Source organism: Rhagoletis pomonella, unplaced genomic scaffold, assembly GCF_013731165.1.
Source record: "Rhagoletis pomonella isolate Grant_MI unplaced genomic scaffold, Rhpom_1.0 Rhpom_scaffold_00080, whole genome shotgun sequence".
Classification (NCBI taxonomy): domain Eukaryota; kingdom Metazoa; phylum Arthropoda; class Insecta; order Diptera; family Tephritidae; genus Rhagoletis; species Rhagoletis pomonella.
Window position 1 is genome coordinate 136,670 of NW_023458634.1, and position 6,553 is coordinate 143,222.

Here is a 6,553-nt window from a genome sequence, read left to right on the forward strand (position 1 = left end):
TACATATCTATGTACGAGTACATATTCACTAAGGCTTTACAAATTTCGTTTTTAACAGGTCACAATTGAGCAAGCATTTTCAACACTAAGGCTGGTTCTTACTGATTACCGTAATCAGCTTAGTGAGGAGACACTCGAAAATATTTTGTTGGTAAAACTGAACCCAAGCTTTCTTGACACAGCTGAATAAGATGGATAATATCTGGTCGTAATTTTCTTATTTTTTATGTTATAATTAGCAATGAATTCAATGAAGACTGTATTTTTCTTTTATCTTTGATTTAAATTTTTCAATATGAAATAAATAATAACTAATATATTAATAAAAAACAACACTACTTAACAAATTTCAAACTTTTGCTTTTTTAAGTTTTCAACCTACTATGAACTGGTAGAGATACCCACTTCCAAAACAGATACGAAAAGTTGTTCCTTTTGTACTGTTAGCGCGCACGTCCCTCTTGGTCTGAAAAAACGTCATTTCCTACCCAAAAACGTCTTTTTCAATTGTATGCACCCAGAATTGTTCTTATTAACCTTTTATTGTATACAAAGGCATATATCTACGCAAGGTATATTAAAATGTCATTTCGACAGAGCACATTTAAAATTCATTGTAAACTGGTTTGATATCGTTAATATAAAAATCATTTTATAGATACACTTGTGATCAGCTGATTACGTCATCAACATTTTAATCGATTGCGCTGTTTATTTAATGTTTATTATTTTTCCATAAAAGCCTAGCTCATTATATAACAAACCAAATATAAATCCACATTTCAAACTTTGTGCAAAAATTATAAAAAATCTGCAAAGTTTCAGCTGGATATTCACCTTTATATTCAGATTTTCTAGATTTTTTTTATACCCGAGCGCACTTGTGCACAAGGGTATTATAACTTTGTTCACATAACGGTTGTTTGTAACAGGCAAAACGAATCGAGATAGATATAGACAAATGTATACATAAATGATCAGAATGAAAAAAGAAATCGATTAAGCGGTGACTGTCTGTCCGTCCGTCCGTCCGACTGTCCGTCTTTGCACACGATAACTCGAGTAAAAATTGAGATCTCTTAACGAAACTTGGTACGTGCACTTCTTTCGGGCGTAGGACGGATGGTATTGAAAATGGGCAAAATAGGACAATAACCACGCCTACCTCCCATATAACGGTAATTTTCAGAAATACGAAAACTGCGATATTTTAGTAACTACTGAAGATAATTCACTCAAAATTTATATTTACAATGAGTTTTAGACGAAAAATAAGAATATTAAAAAATTTTGGCAAATGGGCGTAGCCACGCCTACTTATGGTTACATGTGTATATCTTGGTAACCGCTGCACCAATTTCTTCCAAACTTGGCACAGTTGTTGGCCCTGGTACAGCATACCAAATGGCCGAAAATTTTTAAAATCGGACAATAACCACGCCCACATCCCATATAACGGTAATTTCGAGAAATACGAAATCCTCGATAAATTAGTAAATATTAAAGCTAATTTATTCAAAATTGACAGTTGCAACAATTCTTTATCAGGAAATACGCTTATGATAAAATTTTGGAAAATGGGCGTGGCACCGCCCACTTATGATCACATTTATGTATATCGGTAACAGTTCTAGCAATTTGTACCAAACTCAGTATGATTATTGTGTTTGCCACATAAAAGCAAACCGTTGAAAATTATTGAAATCGGACTAAAATTACGGCCGCTTTTCATATACCGGTAAATTTCAGAAATGCTTGAAATTTCAATATTTCGAAATTTAAGGATGCTAGTTTACTTAATATTTATACACCCGCTTATCATGTAGCGGTAGCTTTCGGAAAGGTGGAAAACATATATTTAATACTTGCGCCGGGTATTTAAAGTTCGGCTCCGCCCGAACTTAGACTTTCTTACTTGTTGAGTATTCAGTTTGATAGCCCATTAAATTTCAGGGCAATAATGTGCAAGTTTTAAGGTGCTAAAGAATCGGGTTGATTTGTAATAATTTTTTTTCCTTGAGGACATTTGGTTAGGTGGTCGGTTGTCGAAAATGCTAGCGTTCTGATAAGAGGGAACATAGCAATTTCAGCTATTTTTGTGGTCAATACATTTTCACTGAAGTCTTAAAAGCGTCGCCTACTTTTTTCTGACTTTTTATGCTGCTACAGCTTTTCTGGTGCTTTTGCGATCGTGCGTGTTGCAATAGATCAGCTGTTCCTGATTTGGTTTTTAATATGCAATTGCAAACATTGCAATAAGCCTCGTAAGCTCGGGTGTTTACGCAACCAGCCTTTCAACGCGGAATCCTTAGTCCATGAATCTTTAAGTCATCTGTATCCAAAGAATAAATATATTTTGAAGCAGCTGCTGCAAAAAACAAAGCTTGTAAAGATTTATTATGAAAATAATTCAAAATCAGTTCTACTTACTAGATTTAGTAACAGAGAAAAATTACTGGGATGGTAAAAAACGTCAGTTTTTACACAAAAATCCTCAAAACGACAACAGGATACAAAAAACGTCCAAATGACGTTAAAAACGTCAACCTGGCAACGCTGCTAACAATACACGATGGGTTTCAATTGCAGCTGAGCACAAACCAAACGAATTTTTTGTTCTTTTGTTCATTGCGTAGTTAGGATTGTAGTAAAGATACTCAGGGTTTTTAAGGTTGCCTATGCAGATATTTCTATGCATTAATTGACGTTTTTTGCCAAACTGACCACATCGTTAACAATGCAGAAATTATGCATAGATAAACACTTGCTAAGGAGTCTCAAGGTTTCCTAGACGGATATTTATATGCATCATGAACGTTTCTCCTAAACTAAAAAAAACTCCTTTTAAACATAAAACAATAGATCCTAACCACATCATTAAAAATCCAGAAAATAATACATATACATGTATGTATGGACATGTGTTATGGTATTACCAAGTGACCTGTGTGCACACACATAAATAAATATATCTGTGTACATATGTATGTATGTAGAATTTAACCGAGATTCTTTTCAACGCATACTTTGTTATCGAAATAACGCAGTGTGCAATGCAGTTTTGCCTGATTTTCACAAACATATGTACATATGTAGGTATGAAGATACATTAAGGCAAAATTAACCACTTGTTCTAAATATGACGCATATATGTATTAAAAAGAGTTTAGTTTGTGAAAATAGTTAAATTTAAATATGTGTATATGAACATATGTATATATGTATGCGTACATGGAATAAAGAAATTTAAGCAAAAATTAGCGAAATGTTCATAAAAATTTTAAATCTTGTTTAGGGTATGGAATTTTGTGGAATGATAAATTTTAGTACAATAAAATGCAAGTTTGGAGTAGCTAGGCTGATTTTTGGCAATTTCTTGTTCGCCTTTTTTTTATGGAGAAACTGAGCAACGCTTTCAACAAAAAGAATTGCCAAAATTCAACTGTATTTTTCGAACACTTCGCAAGTGTCAACAGTAATTTGCGAGCTCTGAAGAAATCATAAGCAAACACAAAATATCAATTGACTGTCGTTGCTGCCCGCTTGCAGAAGCTAAAAATTTCTCATTTTTCGACTGCGACTGCCGACAACTTGCAAAAGCAAAGATATTGCTTATACATCGACTTGCGCCGCTGACCAAAATCAGAACGAAATCAAAATGAAAATTTTCAAACCAACGACTGCCGGAAGAACTGCGCATTTTGTCGGCAATCAGTTTCTACTTGAGCTTCGACTGCGACTGTTAAACCAACGACTGCCAGCAGCTCTGCGCATTTTGTCGACAATAGTTGTGTTTTTTTTACAAATTATCCAGTAACTTGCCAGCAACTTTATTTCTAAGAATTCGCACTCATAGAAAAAATTTGCAAAAAAGTGCGTGAACGCTTTTCCAGTAATAATTTGCAAGTTTCATGAACAGCTGATAAATTGGTTGTTTACTCGCAGCAAATTCCTAATAAAACAATATATTTTATATTTAAACAGGTTTATTTTGTGAAACTCAACAATAAAAACCCACAAACAGTTTCCTTATTAGTTTAAATTTCATCCAGCAACGTGCGATCAGCTGTTTTTCGTACTGGCAAATTCTTACAAGTAAAAATTTATCCAGTAAAAACTTGCAACTTCAACTGTCATTTTTCGCTCTCTCAATTTCCCCTACTTTGCAAGTTTTTGCGTACGAAAACGCCAAAACATGAAAATTCGTAAAAACTTTTACTGGATTTTACTGGAAATGAGTAAAAAAACGCAACTAGCCAGTTTTTGCTTGAACTTCGACTGCGGCAACGACTGCCAGCAGCTCTGCGCATTTTGTCGGCAATCAGTTTTTGCTTGAGCTTCGACTGCTACTGTCGTCTTGTCTCATAAGCGTAAGCACAAGCAATAAGTAAATTTTGAACAGTTACAATAAGTCGAAGCAGTGAGAAGCGAAAATTTTATTACTTTTGCTACTTCGACTTAAGTTTTTTAAACACTGGTTCAAACAGAAAAACAATCTACAGTTTTATTATAGTATAGAAGATAGATAGAAGATGAACTGAGGTATGTATACATAAATGTGTATAGTATTTGAAGTTCAATAATAGTTGAAATATAAGGTCAATATGGCTCAAAGGACAACATAAAGTAAGAGTCCGAATGAAGTTATTTATGAGGACTGTAAGACATTTAAGAGCCTCAAAAAACTCTGAAACGATTCATATATGAGGCCAGAAATTGCTTTAAAAAGAGTCCAAAATGAGCCGTTTATGACTCCTATAAAAGTCCAATATGACTCAATTGGAGTCTCATTTGATGTATGAATTTAAGGTCATATACTCGTAAGTCGACCTTCGGAGGAAGCAAAACACACTAATTTCGGGCTCTTAAATGAGCTCATTATGAGCGTAAAGGCTCCGAAATGGGACTCCTTAAAGATTAATTTATGACTCCAAATGTATATTTCATTGATATGTACATACACTCCCTCTCACTTGATTAAGGCCAAATATTTTTCTTTTGTTTTTGTGTCAAATTTCTTTTCAGGGTCGTCGAAAATTTTTTTTTTTTTTGCCAATCATTTAATTATGTTCTAAGAAAAGTTATTGCTAAAAAATCCTCTTCTCTCGATGGTAGTTGTAAAGTAAAACCTACTTTGCTTCAGCAAGTACGAGAACAAGTGATAATTTTTGATTCACTTGATTAAGGCCACCCATTGTTTAATTGTTATCTGTATATTAGTACTCAAATTTTTTAATCAAACGAGTGTCATAGTAAAAAGTGATATTTAAAAAAAAGTTATCTTCTATAATGGGTAAGCAAAAGACCCTCAACAACGTTGAAAAGGCAAAAATTGATGTTTACAAGGAAGAAGGATATTCAAGTCGGGCTATAGCAAACAAAATCGGCAGGAGTAAGACAGTTGTCAACAATTATCTTCGCGATGTTGATAACTATGGAAAAAATTTTAAAGGACGAACTTTTGAAGTCACAACCGCGAATGATAGGCGTCGAATACTCCGCGCGGCATCTAATTCCGCTAAATCTGTGCCAAAAATTAAAACGGAAACACAAGTAATGGCCAGTGTTTCGACTATACGGCGTATTATTAAACGTGCTGTTCATCTGCAATACAAAAAATGCAAAAAAAAACGCCACTTAACTTAACGCGTCGTCAGAAACGTTTAGAGTTCTGTCGGTTAAAAATGTCTTGGACAACGGAATGGAAAAAAGTGGTATTTTCGGATGAAAAAAAATTCAATTTTGATGGTCCTGACGGTTTCACTTACTATTTCCACGATCTTAGAAAGGAGGAGCAGTTTTTGTCCAGACATCACAGCAGAGAGGGAGGAGTCATGGTATGGTGTGCAGTTTCCTATTATGGAACTATCGATCTAGTGTTTGAAACAGCTAAAATGACGTCAGTTTCCTACAAACCGATTCTGGAAGGTGCTTTTCCGCAGTTTCGTGATTTATTTGGTCCAATTCCATGGATTTATCAACACGACAATGCACCAATTCATTCAGCAAACATTATTAAAAGCTGGATCCGCGAACAAAATATAGAACTTTTAGACTGGCCACCTTATTCACCAGATCTCAACATTGTAGAAAATGTTTGGGGATGGCTCTCCAGGAAAGTTTATGAGAATGGAAGACAATTTGAAGATAAAAATTCTTTAGTCCATGCGATTAAAGCAGCTTGGTCCACGATTTCTTTAAACTACCTTTTTAAACAAAACGCGTTATTTTGATATGTACAAAGCAATTCAGTTTTTATTTAGAAATAACAAATGTAATCAGATCCGCAAAGCCTGCTTGCAAAAGGAAGTTTTTAGAAGTGACTGGATGAGTGAAATGTGACAGAAGGTCTATATAAATAAAATAGGGTTACCATGTAACTAAAATATACAAATTATTTCAACACTCCCACTTTTTAGTTACATTTCATATTTACAAAACCTAATCAGCTAATACATGAGTTTTAAACCTAATTGGTCTCTAAAATGAAAAAATTTAACTTTTGGAAGCGCCTTTGTTAGACCGTCCGCCAGTTGATCAGTTGAGGAAACAT